This window comes from Mastigoproctus giganteus, chromosome 9 (genome assembly GCF_048544385.1).
Source record: "Mastigoproctus giganteus isolate SK-2022 chromosome 9, ASM4854438v1, whole genome shotgun sequence".
NCBI lineage: Eukaryota > Metazoa > Arthropoda > Arachnida > Uropygi > Thelyphonidae > Mastigoproctus > Mastigoproctus giganteus.
The window spans coordinates 83,211,196-83,233,970 of NC_143583.1; the positions used below are offsets into that span (position 1 = coordinate 83,211,196).

Genomic DNA, 22,775 nt, shown 5'->3' on the forward strand with positions numbered 1-22,775 from the left:
AATAGTAAGAGTATTAGTAAGGGATTCTTTGTGTATGTTAGCATTGAAGGAAAGGATTGAATTAAGTAAACCCCCGCTATTCGTGGTCACTGATTTAATATAAAATGAAACCTAAAAAAATGTGAATTTTAAATCGCCATGAACATTTTTCCACCATAAAAAAAAACATGGGCGTGGCTAAAATCATCTTTCCCGGTTAAAACAGCGGTCAGTGGGTGGGGGGAAAGGGGTGACAAAATCGCGAGCGTGGATGTTTCTCGCTAATCCTTGTTTTCAGTATATGTTATATGCTTGTCATGGAAGGTTTCGTCGTTTGCTTTTAATTTATATGCTTATAAATTGAATAAATTTATAAATTGATATGCTTACAAAAGTGAAAAATCTACCGTTTTGCAGTGTTAGTGTAAACAGTCTTTTTCGAGTGTATTAACGGTAGAAAGTGACTTTATTGTGGACAAATTCTTTTCTAACCCCCTACAAAAATATGGCTACGAATAACAAGGGAATTGTGAAAAGATCAAAGAAGGTGATGACATTAGCGAGTAAAATTCAGTTATTAGACAATTTCTAATGGTGAAAGTGTCTCGTCAGTGGAAAAACATTATAAAATCAATAAGTCAACGGTACGATCAATCAAGAAATCGTAAGAAAAATCTGCCGTAGTGTCCGTGAAAACATGCCAATTGCTTCAAGAATTTGCTCTAACTCATGATGTTAAATTAGAAAAAATGGAAAAAGCTTTAAATCTGTGGACCGAACTCAAATTAAAATTCCCTTAAGTTCACTCATTTGCGAAAAGGCAAAGCACCTTTATCAACACTTTAGCGAAACTGGTGATAGCACCGGTGGGAAAGTGTTTTTTTTTTTTTTTTTTTTTTTTTTTTTTAGCTATAGCAAAGGCGCTTTGTTGAAAGATTTGTTTGAAATTTCTAATAAATATTACATTTAATATTAAATTGTTTCTTATTTTCATTTCGATGCCTTATGCTTGCATTTCGCTATGTACTGTCTATGCACATAGTCATATTATGAAGGTACATATAATACATACAGCGCCTCCATAGCCAGGTGGGCAGGAGCAGCAGTGCGTAGCACACGCTTCTTGATTAGACTGGGGTTCGAGCCCGTGATCACCAAATACGGAGGATGCAGAAAGGTCAGGGAATGACCACTGCATATCCCCCGAGCAATATGGCTTTAGTTGCTAATGCTCCTAAAAACCAAATAAATAATACATACATAGACAAAATTTTAGACTAGTTTTTCTTATATATTTCATACTTTGGAATGGAACCCCTTTATTACTATGGGAGACATAACTCAGTATTCACGTTTTCGGTATTCGCGGCATTTCTCAGGAACGTAACCTCTGCGAATAGCGAGGGTTTACTGTACATTGTTCCAGTGGATGTGGGTGGTATAGCTGTTGATGATCCTCTACAAATTGCTGATAAACTGAATTAATATTTTGCATCTCTGTTCACACAGCAAGTTTTTATAGATGGGGTTAGAAGTCTACAGAAAGAAAGTTGGGAGGGAGCTGCAGCTAAAATGAGAGGAAAAAAAAAAAACAAAGCACAGGGACAGATGCTGTCTATCCAGTTATATTGAAAGAAATAGTTAAACCTTTGGTCAGAGCATTCTTCGATTCAGGAGTTTGTACTAATTAGAGATAGATATTAGAGATTAAATATCTCCTATACATAAAGGTATTTCAAATTTTGGAATAGGTATCTCTAGACCTGCAAGTTTTTTTTTTCTCTCTGTTTTGGGGAAATTATGGAATCAGCATTTAAAGAAGTAATGTAGGACCACAAGGTTACCTTGATATGAGCAGAACCAATCACAGCATTGATTTGATCATGTACAAAGGAACTGGATAAAATATACTTGTATAAATTGGAGCAGTGTGGCATTAGACACAAATTACTATTATGGATAAAGATTGTGGTAGGAGAGTGCCCTTCATGGATGATTGTGATGAGTGGGGTACTGCAGAAGTTTGTGTTGGGTACCCATTGCTGCTTAATATTAAATGTTAAATGTTGGTTTTTCCAAGTTTAATGTTTATAAGTTTGCTGCTGATATAAAGGTGATCATTTAACAAGTTAATGTATATATTGGGTTTACATTTTGGATGCATTAACAAATAGTAATAATTGGACTTATAAAATACAGGGTTTTTTTTTTTTTTTTAACTAGTGACATTCATTTCAATAGCGAGGATTCAAAAAGGGTGGAAATGTTGAAAAATTACATTCAACATATAGTAATAGCAGGGTGTTCCCCCACACAAAAGCTCAAAAATACCCTGCTATGCGAGGTTTGCCGAAATTCTCTAACCATGTTATAAGTACAGTGTTGTGCAAGGATTGCCCTAATTTATCAATCATGTTAGAGCAAAACCGTGTTGAAGTACTGTGTTACACGGGGCTTGCCTGTACAAGATATCCCCTTAACAAACCCGTGCGGTGTCAAGTATAATTGCCATCTTGTCTACACGACCCTGCATTACTACTTTTATCCGTGACTCCATTATTTTCCCTAGAACCGGAGTTAAACTGACAGGTCTGTAATTACTCGTCATCCTTTGATTCCTTTTGAATTGGGGATGTTCATGCAACCTTCCCTGACTTCAAAGATGTTCCTATAATTATGGCTAACAGTTTGCTTACTTCAATTTGCTGCCTCACTTAATATAACTGGATAAATCCCATCTGCCCAAGGTGCCTTTCTTATGTTTAACTTCAGTTTCTGTTCCACTTTCCTCAGTTATTATAAAATCATTTAGCTCTGTTAGAATTTAATAAACCTATGGCATCCTGTTTCCTAATTAATTTGTCATGTGTGAACATAGATGCAAATTCTCATTGTTTGTGTGCAACCTGAGCAGGATCATCACCAGTTGAACCATTGATATCAAGTGGACCAATTTGATTCATTCCATTCCTTCTAGTGTTTGCATAGGTAAAGAAGTCTGCTGTTTTTCTTTGTATCCTTTGCCAAAGATTTCTCATAAACTGCCTTTTTAAGCCCCAGCTCCTTTGTGACTTGATATTTGCCATAGGCTTCTGTGCTGACTTTTAATTTATATGCATCCCATGCATTTTTCTCTGCCATGATTCTGATCAGTTCAGTCTGACATCAATTTAGGCTCTGTACCTTGTGGAGTATTTCTTAGTTGGTATGGAAAGCCTAGTAGCTTCTATGATTAATTTCTTGAATGCTTCCCATTTAGGATTTGCTGATGGTAACGTCATCAGTTGGTCCTACTGTATAGAATTTAAAAACTGTTTGATACCACTGTCGTCACCATTATGAGAGAATCTCCTCCCATTCCCCTTGATGGTACTTGCATCTTTAAGTAAATCCCAACTCAATATGCTGATTACTTTCACCTAGTGGTTCTTTTATCTGCAAATTCTTAATGCATGAATAATCACTGCTGATAATCAGATCAAGAGTATTTCTCCTAATGGTTGCCTCTCCAATATGATACTGTAGAAAAGTTATCCAATAAATCCACAGAAGTCTTGCTAGTCTGTGAGTGACCTACCCACAAGTTCCAGTCAATATCCGTAAAGTTAAAATTCCCCATTATAAGACATTGATTTACTTGCCCACTGTATTTCTCTGAACAGTTTTTTTTCATTGTTCTCATTAGTCATTAAGCCTGTAGCACACTCATTTTAGATTTCCCATTGCTTATGTCACCATAGTGACTCAACATTGCACTGGCCATTAGTGTCAACTGGATGCACTGCCTTAGATTTTGTGCTTCTTGACTAAGAGCACAACCCCTCCCCCTCCATTCTGTCTTTTCTCTATATGTTGTACTCCCCATATTCAAATTGTGCATCCCTTATATCTGAATAATACCACTTCTCAGATGTCCCAACAATGTCTGCATTTCATGTCTTGATCAGCTCTTCAAATTCATCAAATTTATTTACTATGCTCCAAACATTGCTGTACATGTAAGAACACATACTTATTATTACTTACCCTAATATATCCCATGTATTTACTTCTTTCATGAATACTCCCAGAAGTCCTTGAAATCCCCAGCACCTTGCTTTCAAGGCTGCTGCTCATTCCAATAGAAGCAGTGCAAGAATCACTTTCACCTCTGCCTGCAGCTATTGCTATTCAATTAGTTTGTGTATATCCCCAAGCTAGCAGTTGTCTAACCCACCTAACACTGCCTCAATAGCATCAGCAAATATTCTTGCAACACTCTCTATTTAAGTATATCTCATCCATGTAGAATTGGTCTTTACTATTAACCAGTACAGACCTTGCAAAAAAGTGACTTGTCTCTGGCAGACATACTCTGATCCTATTTCACCTATCCTTTTTGGACAATATATTTCCAGTTTCTCTAACAAGAGTCACCAACAACTAGCTCCTGTGGGATCAATGCATTCTGCCTTGGGGGTTGCTGCTATGCTACCTGATGATAAAGTACAAGTTTTGGCTGATGTGGGCAGCTGAGAGCTTGATGGGGTCACTCCAATTTAAATCCTTTGAGAGCATCCACCCTGTACTTCATGCTCTCGCAAAGGCCCATAACATTGCTGAGTTCGTGCCTAATATCCTCACTCCTTACATTGCGCACCCTTGACATCCCCTTGGCAATATCGTGTCCCTTTCCTGCAAACATCAAACAAGCCATGCATTTCATGAGGCTGTGATTTGACGGACAACTGACCCCTTAATTCTTTCTATCTAGAGCCATAACACTCCCACTAGTTTAAGCCCTTTGCTTTGCTGCTGTGGTCTGAGGCATGATTTCCATTCAAATTCAGTATAATTAAAAAATACTACACTAAACAAATATACCTAATGCAGTAATATATGTGATCAAAATTTGAATGTTCTCATTGATAACAGGAAAATGGCAACAGAAATTGAATGTGGTTCCTTAAGCAATTATAAACGATTAAATAACAAATTACTGGGATGATACACAGACTAATAGATTAACAATAGCTGCAGGCAGCAGTGAAAGTAATTCTTGCACTGCTGCTATTGGAACGAGTAGCAGTCTGGAAAGCAAGGTGCCAGAGATTTCAGCGACTACTGGGAGTCATCGTGGAACAAGTAAATACATGTGCTGTGTTTAGGGTAACTAAGAGTAAAAACAGGTGCATGTATACTTTCATATACACCAATGCTAATACTATAGTAAGCAAATTTGATGAAGACTGTGGTAATCAATGGATTTCCACTCTGTTTGTGGACTAATGTTGTTAGTGCAGTCCCCCAGGATTTTTGTTTAATGTCCAAGTTTGCAGATGATACAGTTGTGGGCAGGGTTGTTAAGACAGTATAATACTGTAACAGTATCTAGAAAAGTTAGGCATGTGGGCTATGCAGTGGAAGTTTTAACATTCACATATGTAGAGTACTGCATATGGGTATTAGTTATCCTAGAGTAACATACCAACTGTGTGTTACTACATCCAGGGTATTGGAGAATGAAAAAGATCTGGGGATAATTGTGCAGTCAGATATGAAGCCTCATTTTGGGAAGGATGTAGAGATGCTGGAATGGGTACAGATTGGCAAGGGAACTAAAGGAGTTGTTTGTTGTTTTGGTTTTTAGGAGCATTAGCAACTAAGGCCATATTGCTCCGGGGATATGCGGTGGTCATTCCCTGACCTTTCCGCATCCTCCGTATTTGGTAGCCACGGGCTCGAACCCCGGTCTAATCAAGAAGCATGTGCTACGCACTGCTGCTCCTGCCCACCTGGCTACGGAGGTGCCTAAAGGGGTTCTTTAACTGAGAACGGATTCAGATTTGCAAATTGCAATGTCTGGAGTCCAGGCACCTACCTGCAAGATGATCTGATTGAATTTTTTTTAAGGCTTTAAATGAACAAACTCAGTGCTGGTAGGATTCTTCCCTTCAGTTTACACACTAGTGGTGGCTCAAATTCAAATTGAGGAAAGTCTGTTGCAGAATATATGTACAGAAATTTGCCATTATCCAGCAAGTGGTTGATTTGCTGAAATAAACTTCCATCTGTTATTGTCGAAGTTGATAGTTTAAATAAATTCAAGGAAGAACTGGGCAAAATAACCCCAGGGGCTCCCATCTGGTCAGTATGGGCTTGGGAAACCCAGGGTCCTGATACTGGGCCCTGGATATCATCATTCTTCTCTTTCTTGGCGATTCCTTTCTACTTCTCTCTCTCTCTCAGGGTAAATCAGGAATTTTTTTTTTTTTTCTGATACAAAACAAGCTTACTTTCTTGAATTTCCTAATTCACCAACATAATCAGAGAATCACAAATAATAACTGCAGTTTTTCGTGAAAAATTAAATGCAATAATCCCACTCCAATTGAGCAGTAATACTATGCTACCAAGTTTGCATTATATGTATTAGACTATACCGTTATGCTTGAAGGTTACAAGTTAATTATAATATATAACAAAATTATCCAACAAATGCCAACCTACGTGATTCGAACATTAGTGTTACCTATTGCAATTGCTTAAGTTGGGCAGAACTTTATCAAGATTAAACTTTCTTACCACCAGTTCTATTTGTATGAACTGGCTGTGTTAAATTCTTGTTCATATATGAATACTCTATTTTGTTTATATCCCTTTAATCTGTCAAGAGGTGTATAAACCTTCTTACATTATCTGCATTTACATAGGATCTTGTTGTCTGGTTTTATGGTCTCCATAACAATTCAAATATGCTGTCATATAGCCACCACAAAGGTGTTTTTATATATATATATATATATATATATATATATATATATATATATATATATATATATATTCCCCCCCCTTTAACAGCTTATGCCAGGGGTTGGCAACCTGTGGCTCTTTAATTTTAGCCCACATGTACAAACACAGTGGGTGGCGAAGTGAATATAGCATTAGTTTTAGTGCAAGCCACAAATACTTCTCAGTTTAGCTTGCCTGTGCATCTTGAGCAGAGCACACATACTGCAAAGTATAAAACAGGAAGAAAATAATATTGGTATGTACGTGAATTCATATTATAAATCACTTGGCTTTTTAAATCAGTGACGTGGTATTATTAAACAAGTGAACTAAGATGACATTAAAATTGCTATAATTTTTAAAAATGTGAACTCAAAAGAGAACGATTGAGCAAGAAAACTGGTAATTTAAAAAGCAATGGACTGAGTTGTATGCATTTGTGGCATATTCTACAGGTCTTCCATTGTGTTTAATTTGTAGCGAAAAACTTTCAGACAATTAAAAAAAGACTGTAAATGAGTTGCAGCAGATTTTTTAACAAAAAAAATTCATTGTCAAAGTGGATTAAATCATCAAGCAATACAAATGCTGCTAGTTTTATAGTTGCATGTGAAATTGTAACACAGGGGAAATAGTTTACAGACAGTGGAGATGTAACCAGTCAGCATCAGGATTTTCTGTAGTCTGTGGTGAATCATGTGATGGTGATATCATGCAAGTTGTCCTCTTTTGTTAATATATAAATTCTCAAGGACCCCCAAGAAGAATTGCTTGATTTTTCTGACACTTACAGGACAAATGCATGGAGAGGATGTAGAAACTGAATGCTTCAAAAATAAGGGAACTAATATGAACAAAATAATTTGTATTGTGAATGATGGAGCTCTGAGCATGAGAGGTGAAAACAAGTTTCATTAATTTATTTAGAAAAAAACATTCATTGTATAATTCATCAAGAGACACTTTTCTTGCAAATGTTTCCAAAAGAGATAACAGCAGTGGTGGCTTTGGTCACAAAGATAGTCAATAAAATAATGGCAAGACCATTTCTGTGAACTTCTTGATGAAGTCAATTGTCAATATACCAATGTTCTTATGCATAACAGCATTAGATGGCTTTCTAGAGATGCAGTGTTGATGCGATTTGCTGCTTGTCTTGATGAAGGGAAATTATTTTTAAGACTATGATCCGAATGCTGAAGAGCTAGAAGGCACTGATTGGTTACAAAAATTCTATTTTATGGCAGATGTGACTTCATTTGTGTTCTAAGTGCTTTCGTTTGAACACATTGTGTTTTCGAAGGAGACATGGGACATGGCAAATTATTACTTTTCCAATGTTAAAAAAAATATATCAAGGAGGTACCTAAAAATAATCCTACTAATTTGCCATTTTTTCAACAAACAATTTTTCAAAATGCATACCGAATTTAGCCATAGATTTGAGGATTTTAGGAAGGAAAATGTGACATTATCATTTTTAATTCAACCTCTTGGAAGTAACTACTTCTCAGTTAAATTTTTCTCTATTCCCTGAAATTGATGAAGCACAATTTTAAATGGAGTTAGAAGACTTAAAAATCAAGGACGTGTGGAGTGCAAGACTAAAATTAAAATGCCGTAAAACTGAAATTGAGGATTTGGAGAGGCAAAAGGAGAAAATTGCAAGGAGAGGCTGCCCTTGCAATTCTACGCAAATGGACGGTGATAGAAGAGTTGATAAAGCAAGACCAAATTGTGTTCAACGTGTGGAGTAGCTTACCAGACACGTGTATAAATTTGAAAACATATGCGTTTGGACTTCTCAGTTTTTGGTTCGATGTATTTCTGTAAGAAAATATTTTCGAACATGGAACTATATTAAAAATAAATCAAGAAACCATCTGAACAATGCAAGTCTCTCTGTGTGTTTAAAGATATAAATTATGGCATACCCACCTGATGTTGAGAGACTTGCTCAAGATGTTCAGCAATAAGTCATTAATTCATACCTAATTGGATCTTTGTTACGTTTTTTCAGTATTAATATTTTTTTAATAAAACACCTTTCCACTCTATTCCATTTCTTAAACCTCCCCCAACTTCAGCTGAGGTGTGGCTTTTCTGATTCTTTTTTTTAATAAGATCAAAAATGGCTCTTCACTCAAAAGGTTTCCGACCCCTGGCTTATGCGACTAAATAGGGATTTTTGGAATAACTTAGTAATAACCTGGTTTTCATACTTTTGTTGGGCTAAACAAATGGGGGTTTTTTTTTTTTTTTTTGTTTCTTTCATTATTGCCAGTGAATCTTGAAGAAATTAATACATCATAAACATTATTTATAGACAGGAAACATGAAAATGACTTGTAACAGAATTAGTTATATGCAAGTTGGAACTCAATATATGACATTACCTTTTACCTGTGTTAGCAGGGTGCAGAAAGCAGATTTCTTTGCATCATTTTGGATTGGCACTTATAATTGGGTGACATCTATAAGCTACATAACATGGTAGGCCACTGCATTAAAGAAAAAGCAAGGTTTCTTCTTATAAGAATTACTGCTGCCAAACTATGGTTAATTTCATGGGGTCTGTGAGGGACTGGTGGAAAATATTTGGTTTGTTTTGGTGTTACCTACATCTTATGTTAGTAAAAATGAGTAATTATCAGGCCATCAAACATTTTACATCTCCTTAATGGTGCTGTTACTAACGCAATGGCACTTGGAGAGTAATGGGTTTTGCAGTATCTTTTATGTCTGGAAAAATGCTTGACTCCGTGGATTGTTCATTGTCATCTTTGTAAAGTATGAAATAAACAAAATAATAAATAAGTACTCTGGGCTTATTCACTGGGGAAATTTCTACTTCATATTATAATTCCATATAATAAGTGGAACCTTGTTTTTTCAGGGGTCTGAGGAAGGTGAATTTATTATAGCATCTTCCCCACCATAAAAGATGTTCCAGTGAAACTGTTTTGGTTCTCGTATGGTGAATAACAGGGTGAGCGGAAGCAGGAACTTCACTGATATACTTCTGAAAGCATAAGTGCAAATAAGGTATTTATTTATTTATTTTTATATTTATTTATTATTATTTTTTTTTATTGGCAATGCTGTAGACTCACTAAATCTTAATGTTACTAAATCAAATCTCTTATCTCTAATAATATTAACCTTCTCAGGAATAATTCTTTTTAAAGTTCTTGTTAATTCAGATTGCATTTACCGCAGTACTCTAATACTCAGTTTGTGATAATTTAGATCCATAAAACACATTTATTAGGAGTGGCAAATGTTGCAAAGAAAACAAGTTTATACAGCATCTGCCAAAAAAAAAAAATTCCATTTTCATCTATCCATCTCCTCCAAGTTGTCTAGTTCTTCCTTGAATTTATTCAAGCTATCCACTTTCACAACGAATGGAAGTTTCAAAATATCTGTTCTGCAACTATCCATCAGTTTGAATTTATGATCCCTCATGTGGTCTGAGGTAGAATCCCATCAGAATTGAGCTTGCTTAATTCATTCAAAGCCTTAAACAGCACAGTCGGATCACCTTGCAGGTGACTGGTCTCTGGACACTGCTTTTGCAAATTCGAAGCTTTCTCAGTTAAAGCACCCCTTTGTTCTGCTAACCAATCTCATTCCCTTCTCTACCCATTCCAGCAGCTGTACATCCTTCCTAAAATGATCCCTCCACACCTGTATGCAGTACTCAAGATGTGGTCTGACCATTGCCTTCCATGTCCCTGCTAACAAAACTCCTGTATATTATTTACAAAACTCCATGAGATGTCTGTACTGCTCAGAACTTCATATTTGACTGCACGATTACCTCCTTTTCCTTTCCTTTTCCACTACCCAATGTAAAGTACCAAAGAGTTGGTACTTTACATTGGGATTACTGCTACCCATATGCAGTACTTTGACAAATGCAATGTTAAACTTCAATTGCCATTTCTCAGCTCACTGTCATTAAGCCCGATGCCTTTGGCAATATCACTAACAAATATAGAAAACAACAATGGACCCAGCACCGAACCTTGCGTGCTCTACCATGAAGAGCAGTGTCCATTGATAACCATGCTGTCTTCTCCCATTCAACCATCTCTTTATTCATAGCATTAACATATCATTAATGCCAGAATGCCTGTTTATACAGCAGCCTCTTATGTGCAACAGTATCAAAAACTTCCCTGAATTCCAAGTATAATATCAGATTATTTTTTGATGCATTCACAAAGGAACTAGGTGCAAATTTTTTTTTTTTTTTTTTTTTTTTTCTGCATCCAATTCCTTTTTGGTTTTTTTTTTTTTTTTTTATGAGAACCCCAAACACGAGAGGTATTGGAACCTATAGTACTTAGTACCGTGCTTGGGTTGGAGGTTGAAAAGATGAAAGAAGATATTTGTTGACATTGGACTTGAACTTCTGTAGATTGTAATTTTCAGGAAATACGTATGAAGGAAGGTTGTTCCAGAAAACGGCAGTTGAATGAATAAATGAGGAAGATAAAGTTGGTTCTGTGGGTTTGAAGCTGGACAGTAAATGGATGTTGGCTGGTGGCGGCACGTGTTCGGACTGTTTTGAAAGAGAGAGCGGGAATCATAGAAGCCAATTCAGAAGAACAGTGCCCATGGAAGTATCTGTAGAAGAGGCATGCAGCAGAAACAGTACGTCTATGAGAAAGCGAGTGGAGAGACTCTGTTAGAGATGAATCATTAATTAACCTAACTGCCCTCTTCTGAATGGAATCAAGAAGCCTGAGAGAGGTTTCGGGGGCACCACCCCAGATGTGGGAACAATATTCCATGGCAGGGCGGATTTGCGATTTATACAGAGTGAGCAGCTGTTTGGAAGAAAAGTAACGCCGAGAGCGAAAGAGAAAACCAAGTTTTTTAGATGCAGAGGAAGCAATATTTGTAATGTGCTTGTGCCAAGAGAGATTAGAAGTCAGGATAATCCCCAAAAGAGATATATCATTTTGCCTAGAAATCGGAGTGTCACTAAAGATAAGCATAGGAGCAGAAGAATCCTTTTTGCGAGATATAAGACAAGACTGAGTTTTAGAAGGGTTGAAATCAACTAAGTTGTCTTTGCCCCACTGGAGAATTACCTGAAGATCGGCATTTAAGGAATTGGCAGCAGATTTTCGAGAACTTGAAGCTGATTGAGCAGGACAAGGTTTCTCAAAATGGAAAGTTGAATGCAATGTGCTATCATCGGCAAAACTATGGATAGGATTTCCAGTCAATGGAAGGTCATTGATATACAAGAGGAAAAGAGTGGGGGAAAGAACTGAACCTTGGGGGACACCGGCATTAGTGGAGAAGTTAGAAGACAGAGAGCCATCACCCTCAGTGAGCGATCAGAGAGAAAACTGGATAACCAATTACTAAAAACAGTTGGCAAACCATAAGATGTAAGCTTGTTTAGAAGACCTTTATGCCAAACACGATCAAAAGCCTTTGAGATGTCAAGAGCAACTACATGTGTTTCACCGAACCTTTCCATTGAATTAGTCCATAAATGGGTAACATAAGCCAGAATATCACCAGTGGATTGACACTGACGGAATCCATACTGGCGATTGTTGATCAGACGGAAGGTTTCTAGGTAGTTTAAGAGTTGGCGGTTAATTGATTTCTCCATTACTTCAGAAAGAGTATAAAAGTAATTGCAATGGGACGATAATTGGATGGGAGGGATTTGTCACCCTTTTTAGGAACTGGCTGGATATGAGCAAATTTCCAAGCAGAAGGAAAAACACCTTTGGAATAAGAAAGTGAAAAAAGGCGGCAAAGAATAGGAGTAAGTTTAGGGGCACAGGTTTTGAGAACAAGTGGAGAAATACCATCAGGACCTGGAGCTTTCTTAGCATCAAGATTCATCAAAATCCTTCTGATATCCTTTTGATGGAAAACCACAGAACGCATTGAATGGAGCGTGTTAGGAATGGTGGGAGGTGTTTTACCAAGATCATTAATACATGAGCTGGAAGAAAAATGGGATGCTAGCAGGTCAGCTTTATCCTTGGCTGAAGTGACAACAGAACCATCTGGTTTGGACAGAGGTGGGAGCAGAGATGGGCAAAAGTTGCGGCCAATATAATAGCTTTGGCAAGAGACCAGAATGCTCGGCTACCATTAGGGCAAGAAGCAGGTTTTCTACTCTTAGCCTGTTCAAACTCTAGTTTGGACTGATTGCATCATAGAATCCAATGATTGGTTAGACAAGATTTTTTTTTTTTTTCCCTTAAACTCATGCTTTGAATGAAGTATAACTGCACTCCTGTCTAGCTGATCTTGCATTACTTCTTTAATCAGTTATTCCATTATTTTCCCTGGATCAAAAATTGAGCTAATAGGTCTGTAATTACTCCTGGCACACCTTGATCTTCCTTTGTTATTTTGGTTTTTTTTAGGAGCATTAGCAACTAAGGCTATATTGCTCCGGGGATATGCGGTGGTCATTCCCTGACCTTCCTGCATCCTCCATATTTTGGTGGTCACGGGCTCGAACCCAGGGCTAATCAAGAAGCGTGTGCTACGCACTGCTGCTCCTACCCACCTGGCTATGGAGGTGCCACATCTTCCTTTGTGAATTGTCTCTAGTCCATGGGGACTTTCCATGAATGCTCTCATAATTATGGCTAAGGGTTTGTTTGCCTCCTTTAATATAATTGAATAGATCCCATCCAGCCCAGGTGTCTTTCTTTTGTTTAACTACAATTTTTCTTCCACTTTCTTCTCAATTGTTACAAAATCACTTTTAGGGTTGTTTTTTTTTTTTTTTTTTTTTTCCCCCACTCTCACGAGCACCCCAAGTGAGAGGTATTAAAACCTACAGTGCTTTGTACCATGCATGGGTCGAAGGTTGAGAAGATGAAAGAAGATACTTTTGTTGATATTAGACTTTAATTTCTGCAGATTGCAGTTTTCAGGAAATATGTGTGAAGGGTGTGTTCTAGAAAGCAAAAGTTGAATGAATGAGGAAGAATAAAAATTTTGGTTCTGCGAGTTTGAAGTTTTGCAGTAAGAGGATATTGACTGGTTGTGGCACATATCCGGACCGGGGGGGTGAGAGAATTGTAGAAGAACAGTGCTCGTGGAAGTATCTATAGAAGAGGCATGCAACAGAAACAATGTCTGTGAGAGAATTGTAGAAGAACAGTGCTCGTGGAAGTATCTATAGAAGAGGCATGCAACAGAAACAATGTCTGTGAGAGAATTGTAGAAGAACAGTGCTCGTGGAAGTATCTATAGAAGAGGCATGCAACAGAAACAGAATGTCTGTGAGAGAATTGTAGAAGAACAGTGCTCGTGGAAGTATCTATAGAAGAGGCATGCAACAGAAACAGAATGTCTGTGAGACAAGCGTGAAGAGACTTTGCATGGGTCGAAGGTGAGAATTGTAGAAGAACAGTGCTCGTGGAAGTATCTATAGAAGAGGCATGCAACAGAAACAGAATGTCTGTGAGAGAATTGTAGAAGAACAGTGCTCGTGGAAGTATCTATAGAAGAGGCATGCAACAGAAACAATGTCTGTGAGAGAATTGTAGAAGAACAGTGCTCGTGGAAGTATCTATAGAAGAGGCATTGCAACAGAAACAATGTCTGTGAGACAAGTGTGAAGAGACTGTTAGAGATGAGTCATTAATTAACTTAACTATCCTCTTTTGGGTGGATACATGATGTCTCAGACAGGTTTTTGGTTTAAGAGTTAGTGGTCAGTTGATGTCTCCATCAATTTAGAAAGAGTAAGTGAAATGGGGAGATCATTGGATGGGAGGAATTTGTCACTCTTTTTAGGAACTGTCTGGATATTAGCAAATTTCCAAGCAGAAAAGCAAAATGCGTTTTTCATTCTCTTATTTCATAAAGTGAAAAAAGCGACACAAGACAGGAGTAATTTCAGGAGCACAACTTTTGAGAACAAGTGGAGAAATACCATCAGGACTTGGAGCTTTCTAGTATCAATATTGTTCAAAAACCTTTTTGACAGAAGAACACAGGAGACATTGAATGGAGTGTACTGGGAAATTTTACAGATTGCCCTTCCCCCCTACTTTACAAAGGAGGATCGAAGTGTGAAGTGAGTAATTATAGCTCTGTACACTTCTGTTCCAGTGATTATATCACCGATTAAAGAAGTAAAGCTGGACTGTATATACAAGAATGCAGTTATATGGCAGTCATGGCATAGATTTGTTAAGGAGTGACTTTGACCAGTTTGATTGGATACTATAATACAGTAACAAAGGAACTGGATGCATAATTAATTTTGGCTTCATATACCCTACTTTAATACCAGAAAAGATTTTGATACAGTTCTGCATGAATACTGTACACATTGAGCATTATGTCATTAGGGGCAAATTACTATGATAAAGGGATGGTTGAGTGTGAGAAGACAGACTTGTTATTAGTGGAGTGCCCCATGGTTCAGTGTTGGTCCATTATTTTCATTATTTATTAATGATGAAAGCATACCGGGCTTAATGTTTAGGCAGATTGGATGAGAAGTGACAATTGAAGTTTAACATTGACATATGCATGGTATGGTATATAGGTAATAGTAATCTATGAGTAATATACCAACGTGTGGTAACAATTCAAAGGTAGTAGAGAATGGGAAAAAGCCTGGTCTTAATTGTTCAGCCAGATATTGAAGGGCTTTTAGTGGTGCAGATGGGCTGCTAGGACAGCTCATGGAGTGAGTTTTGTTAGTGATGTACAGGTTGCTAGCAGGGTTAAGAAGGTAATTCTGTTGTATAAGACAAGGGTGTGCCCTTGTCTGTGTGTTGTCTGAATTATTATTTTAAAAATGAGTTGTTGAAATGAGTATAGAGAACAGCAACAATACTTGAAGTACTCAACCATGAAAGACTAGTTCTGAGATATGATTGGGGTGTTTGAGGCTTTAAATGGGTTGAGTAAGTTAAGTATTCTTGATATCCTTAGTTTTGCTCAGACAACAAGCAATAAGGGTACATCAGTTTAAATTGAGGAAGGAGGGTTGCAGGATAGATATGCAGAAATTTGCTTTAAGCAAGTGAGTAGTTGATTGTTGGAACAAACTTCCACCTGGTGTTGCAGAAGTGGATAGTTTGAATAATGGTGCATGGGATAATGGAATAGAACCTCTGTTCTATTTTGTTGGTTTTCTGACCACAAGGTAATGATTAAGAGGCAGTAAGTAATTAGAGGGTGTGGACAGGTGATGTAAGAGTTTTTTTTTTTTTTTTTTTTGTGTGTGTGTGTGCTATTGATGATGTAGAAGCTTGCTTCCATCATTTTTGCCACTACAAATACTAGGTCAGGGGTGGCAAACCTATGGCACGCGTACCCAAAGTGGCGCGCACAAATTTTTTGGATACGTGGAATTCAAAGCATCTCAAAAAAAAAATTTTCAAACTTCGAAACAACATCACTCCAGAAATCCACCTTAAGTTTTGACCTGCACACGCCCATTCCCTGCGAGGCATGTAGTGACATCACATCATTCAGTAAATAGCTATATTCATGCAGTGATTTAAAATTGGATTGGTGAGACATACTAGTGAAATTGTGACAAAATTGTGTAATTAAATGTCTTGAATATTGCCTTCAGAAGGACACACAAGGATAGGGTAGTTTTTTTTTTAATGGATTGAGCCAATTTTGGCACACCCCCTTTAAAAGGTTTGCCACCCCTGTACTGTAATCTTAATCCAATCCAAAGTGGGTAGAGGGCATGTAAGCAGTACATTCATAAGATCAGCTCGCAAGGTGTTCACATGCTTTCACCCTGAGTTGCTTTAACAAAATCATGTAATCTACTACTTTCAGTAAATCTGACATTAGGATAATTACTATTAGTAGTATAATAGTGGTAAACAATGCAAGGAAACAAGCTTTTACATCAGCCAGCAAAAAAAAAAAAAAAACTACCCATCTCTAATTATTTAGTTTATTCACAGACTATCCACTTCCCCAACAATGGTAATTTGGTCCTACAATCAAATCCTGCAGCCATCCTTTTTAAGTTTGTCCCCTTATGTGTGTCGCCTGAGAGAATAAGAATACCATCAAGTTTACTCAATGCCTTAAACATAATCAGCTGTTTCTGCAAATTTCTAATTCCTAAGTGTTGCAATTTGAAGAACTGAAGTCTTCTATGGTAACAGTACCCCTTTGTGTCCTTGACAAATCTGGTTGCCCTTCTCTGCAACTGTTCTAAGTGACCCACATCATTTCTTAAAATGACTTCCACACTTGTATGCTGTACTCAAGATGCTGCCTAACCATGGCCTTATATAAAGGGATAATTGCTTCTGTTTTCCTGCCAGCAAAGTTTTTTTGTATATTATTGACTGAACCTTGTGAGGCGCCTCCGTAGCCAGGTGGGCAGGAGCACCAGGGCGTAACACACGCTTCTTGATAAGACCGGGGTTCGAGCCCGTGCCCACCAAATACGGAGGATGCGGAAAGGTCAGGGAATGACCACCGCATATCCCCGGAGCAATATGGCCTTAGTTGCTAATGCTCCTAAAAACAAATAACAACAATGAACCTTGTGAGCTGTTCTAATAGAATGTCTGCACTGCTCAGAGAATTTCGTCAGACTTTACAATTATCCCTAGGTCTCTCTTGTTCTCCACCACCTTGAGTGTGGTGCCCCTAATTGGTATGTTATTCTTGGATTACTTACTACTGCCTTCAGTATCTTGTATTTACCAGTGTTAAGCCTCATTTGACACTTCTCAGCTCACCTGCCTAATTTTTCTAGATCTTGCTGCAGCAGTAAGTCTTGATTCCTGTCATTAACCACCATGCCAACCTTTGTCATCTGAAGTCTTAGACAAAATAAGTTGTCTTCATCACTATCTGTAGATAATGCTGGATGCCATACTGTAAACAGTAAGGGGCCCAGCACTCTGAACCCTGAGGGACTCCACAAATAACATTTATTTCAAGATCAGTGCCCATTTATAACCACATTCTACTACTAAAACTTCTACTACTAAATCTTCTGCTACTAAAACAACCCTTTACGCATAGCAATAACTTGCCCCTAATGCTATACTCTTCAATTTGTTCAGCAGTCTTTCATGTAAAATAGTGTCAAAAGCTTTACTAAAATCCAAATTTTTGATGTCAGTTATTCCTTGCATCCACTTTCTTTGTTACTACATGGTGACAGCCAATCAGATTGGATGTCTTTGGTATAAATGTATTTATACTGTAAAACAATGGTACCTGACAAGCCTATTTAAAGTTGAGATTAGAAGTGGTGAGAAAAACCATATGAGCACTGTTTCCAAATTGAATTACAAGCAATTGCAAGTGAGTGATGCTGGCTGATGTCCAAATCCAGTACATGATTCAGAGGAAGTCTTTGAAGAAGAAAAATTGTATTTCTCAAGAAAGGAACTTCTGAATCTCAAACTTCTGGTGGAAACAATCTTAAACAGCCCAAACAAGCTGATAACTGTAAGCATGTTATCTTCACTCATACAGGAAGTGAGTCCATGTTCCTCTCTTATAGCTTGAGTAAAGCATTTCACTTGTTTCTTTCAAATGGCATTCAAAATTTGAGAAAAAAAAAAAGGTAAAGTGCAGCCATTACCAACCCACTGCAGGATGGAAGCCTCCTCAACAATTCATGCTGAGGGAAATGGACCTTAATCTGCCACGCTGGTCCAGTGCGGGTTGGCAGATCGACCGTATTCAGCAGTCAGGGGCTTGAAACCCAGTCTACTCAAGGAGCGTGTGCTACTGCACTCCCGCTCCTGACCACTCGGCTACTGAGGCCATCAAAAATTTGAGAATCTGGATGTAACTCTTCAATCCCATGTACTTCACTTCTATGTACTGAAATTGCTACAGCTAGATATGTTGGTCTGCAAATTTCTTGTACCAACAATTTTTAAATGTTCCACTTCCATCTTGGAAGTTTACCATAAGAGACTAAACTGGAAGGATTATTCTGACTTAGTCATAGGTTTTTTCCTACTGCCATTGTCATGGAGGGTCTAAAACAAGTTAGTGTAGTGCATTACATTTTATTTTATAAATTATTATGCATTTAAAAAAAAAAATAGCAAAAAGCAACTGCTTTTATGCATGAATCAGGTGCATTTTTATTTCTGTGCATCCACCTATATTATCTATTCATTCCTTCAGTCAGTGCATGGCAACAAACAAACATAATATCCAATACTTCAGTTACTGTATATGATTAATGGATAACCTGTGTGATATGTGGGAGGGGTAATAATGGCTGCTGGAGTTCTGTTGATTTGATTTTTTTTATGAAATTTTGAAGGAGTTTGATAAATTGTTCTAAAAAAGTTATAAAATTTCATGAAGTTATTACATGCGGATGGATGGGCAAAGAAATAATTACCAGATTTCTATTTGCCCAATTTTAATGAAATTTGGGATGGCTCAAAAAACCTTCTGGAAGAGCAAAATATAAAATTATGAAAATCCATCCACTAGTAGTTGTTTGTGTGCAAGCAGATGGGCATGGTGAAGACAGTGGGAACCTTAAGCATATATGCTAATGTGCCTAACAAGAGAAGATTCTGTTCTTCATTCAATGATGAAATACTTTCGTTGCATGTGACTATGTGGAATACCAGTTTCATCAATTGGCAGTACATTTTCAGGATACAGAAAATGATCTAGAGGTTTTCAAATTTGAAATAATTCTTTGTTAAAGATAAAAATAATTCTTTATTTTTAAAGATAAAAGAATAGATGAAGCTGTAGAGATTGTGCAGCATCAATCCTGTCAGTTTTTACTGTAAGAACTTATTAAATCTTATCTATGAAAGAAGATTGAAAATTTATATACAGTGTCCTTAGTTGAGGAACTAACAAGGAAGCTTGAATTCTATATATAACAAATTATTCTAAGGTATTGGCATTTTCACAATTCCTAATAGCATTGCATAAGTATGAAAGAATATTTAACTAGGTTAAAACAAAAACTGAGTTTAGATCTTTTTCTGCTGTTGCTTTGGAAATGCTCTTAATCAAGAGCATTTCTAAAGTGTCATCAGTGGTAGAGAATTTAATTTCTTGGTTAAATTCTTCACCTTGGTATATTATTCTGGTATTACTGCTGTCTTCTGTACCTTGCATTTAAAAATATTAAACTTCAATCGCAACTTCTCAGCCCATCTGCCTAACTTTCCTTATATATATATATATATATATATATATATATATATATATATATATATTACTAGCTCTTTGCGGTAATATATCTTCATTCGTGTCATTAACTAACCTTGTGTAATCTGCAAATTTTGACACAGTAAGCTTGATATACTTTTGTCAGTATCATTAATAAATGTTATGGGCAGTAAGGTGACCATCACTGAACCCCAAAGGGCTCCACTAATAACATAATCCAAGAAGAGCAATACTCATTTATAACCACCCACTGTCTTCCACTACTTCTATTTATCCATAGCAGTAACTTGCCCCTAATGTCACATTGTCCCTGTTTGTAACATGCCATGATTTCTATATAATTTCATTCCTGTTGAGGTGATCGTGCAGTACTTCTTTAACCACTGGCTCCATTATTTTTCCTGAAACAGAAGTTGAGCTTGTAACTATAAAATTGTTTGTGTTGCCCTTTGAACAGATTTGCATTCTCACAAAAGATATAGGAACCTTCTCTGAATTCAAGCATGCTCTCATAATTATGGCCAAGGGTTTGCTTACCCCTCATTTGCTGCTTATTTTGATATAACTGGTTAGAACCCCAGCCCCAGGTGATTTATTTACTTAGCTTCAATTTCTCTTCTACTTTCTTCTCAGTTATAATAATCATTTAGCTGCCATTTATAACTTGGTGCACTTAATGGCATTCCTATCCCTAAAAACTTCTTCACAGATGCATACTTAGATATTGGTATTTATTGTGAGGAGTGCTTAAACATAAAAATCTTTGATTAGTACATGAATTTTCAATATTTTATCTTTCAAAATTTTTTACCCAGTGGCACCTATTGTATTAGATGAAGTTGCATGGGTTCCTAAACTTAGATCTCCTTTCTTTTCTGTTCAAAGCTGTACCAGGTTATTTTTCCTCTTGCATTATAGAAGGAAGTTAATACCCTTAGATAAACCCTAAGCAGTCAATTGCTGGATGGCACTGCAACTAACTCAGTTTAGTTCTATGAGCCACATATACCTTGTGAGCTACACACTGGTGACCCCCACCCGCCTAGGGTATTATATAAATTAATATAACATAGGGTGCCACTGCATGTTGTGTTATTATTTGGGACACGACAATGTTCCAATAGTACAGTGACCTGCAATATAATGTTGCAGTAGTTGGATACTAAGACATGACTAGTAGTCTGCAGCTTTAAATTTCGGAAGATAAGATGTCTCTAGACAGACATTGTTTAAAATATTCCACATCAAGAATATGTAACTAATTTTGTATTAATGACATTAGGTTTTTTAACCCCTCCCCCCTACATGCGGTACAGAATGTATGTTGGATTATCATTCCACATCAGGAAAATTGTCCTAAACATAAAGCATATGGCTTTAACAGTAATAACCTGTATTTCCCACAGATAGGTCCAGTGTGCTGAGCAATTTAGTGATAGGCAATCTTTTCCAGGGTGATTCAGTTTCCTTCTTTCACAAACTGATCATAGTTTTTGATTACAAACTTTCTCCTATTTGTTTTAATTTAAAACAGGGCTTTGCAAAATAAGTAAACTCTCAGAAAATATAGGTTCTTATACCTTTCTTGTTTGGGGTTTCATAAAATAAAAATAAATTGCTCTTACGCCCTGTATGATGGGGCCAGAAGCAGGGCCAAAAGGAACAAACAGGGACCTGACAAACTTAATTTGTGGATCCTTAGATCCAGTTGCCAGACTGGATTTTCTGAAATGATCCAGAAAAATCAAAGAAACTAACTCGGAACACTGAAAAACTACTTTTTGTCTGGATTTGGAGATCTTCATTGCAGTGACCCTTCACATGAACACCTAAAGTGTTGAGAGGGGTTGATATCTTAGTAGCATTTTCTAAATATCACTAAAGAAATACTTGAAATAAAGAACAAGGAGTAATAAGATTGAAAAGAATATCCATTAGATGAAGCATGTCAACTAGGAACCTTATTCTGGCATTCAGTAAAAAGCCTTCAACAATGATTAAAGCAGGATATACAGTATCCACATCTCAATTCATATACCAGATCCACAATGCTGCTTCAATATCAAAAATGTGGACATTCCCTGACAGTACAAAGGGAATAGTAGCCTATGCTAAATTTAACTCCAAAGATCATACCACAGAAGACTGTATAGCATTGAAACCTGGATGTACAACCTGCAAAGATCACCATGCATACACCTGATCATAAAGTATGGAGAAGAGGAAAAACTATACAAAAATACAAAGGGAGGAAAAAAAATTCTACCTATCTATACACAAAAAATCTTTCCATTCAGTACAAGCAGTCTTTCGTAAGCACAAATGACAAACAAGCATCACTCTTACACATCACTTCCAAGTGAATATTTTCTCTTACCAAGCACACACACTTTGCATCCCCTTCTAAGATGATGGAACTGATGATCAGTTTCAGGCCTTCCAAAATCGAATCTTTTTTTTTGTGAAGCAGTGAAATATGACTCTTATCCCATCAGACAGATTCCCACCACCACCACCAATATTGAAGAAGATGAAGTGAACATTATCAAAAAGAATGGATCATTCAAACTTAGTTTTGGATGAAGATGTTTGCAGAAATTAATGCTGAAAAGCCTGCCTTTCTCAGAAAAGATTCAAGGCAGACAAACAAGAACTCTACTCTATGGAAGCAAACAGAATGCTTAATCAATAACAAACAATAAGTACCATCATCCAGTGGAATTGTTAAGGCTACTGCAGAGAAGACCACCAAGATTTTCTAACCACATAGGCTCCAATTTGTCTTTTCTTTGGGGGATGTACACCAAACCACAGATACTCCCTAATGGTCAATTACACAATCTTCCAGA

General features: G+C 37.0%; 1 protein-coding gene across 6 annotated transcripts in view; it reads left to right on the forward strand.

The window, feature by feature from the left end:
• drn (zinc finger AN1-type doctor no) overlaps nt 1-22,775 on the forward strand; it is a 112,516-nt gene that overhangs the window by 39,927 nt on the left and 49,814 nt on the right. For all 6 annotated transcript variants that reach the window (XM_090381504.1, XM_090381500.1, XM_090381499.1 and 3 more), the window contains one exon: nt 9,647-9,795. The gene's annotated coding sequence lies outside the window, so the exon portion shown is untranslated. The remainder of the gene's footprint in view (nt 1-9,646; nt 9,796-22,775) is intronic.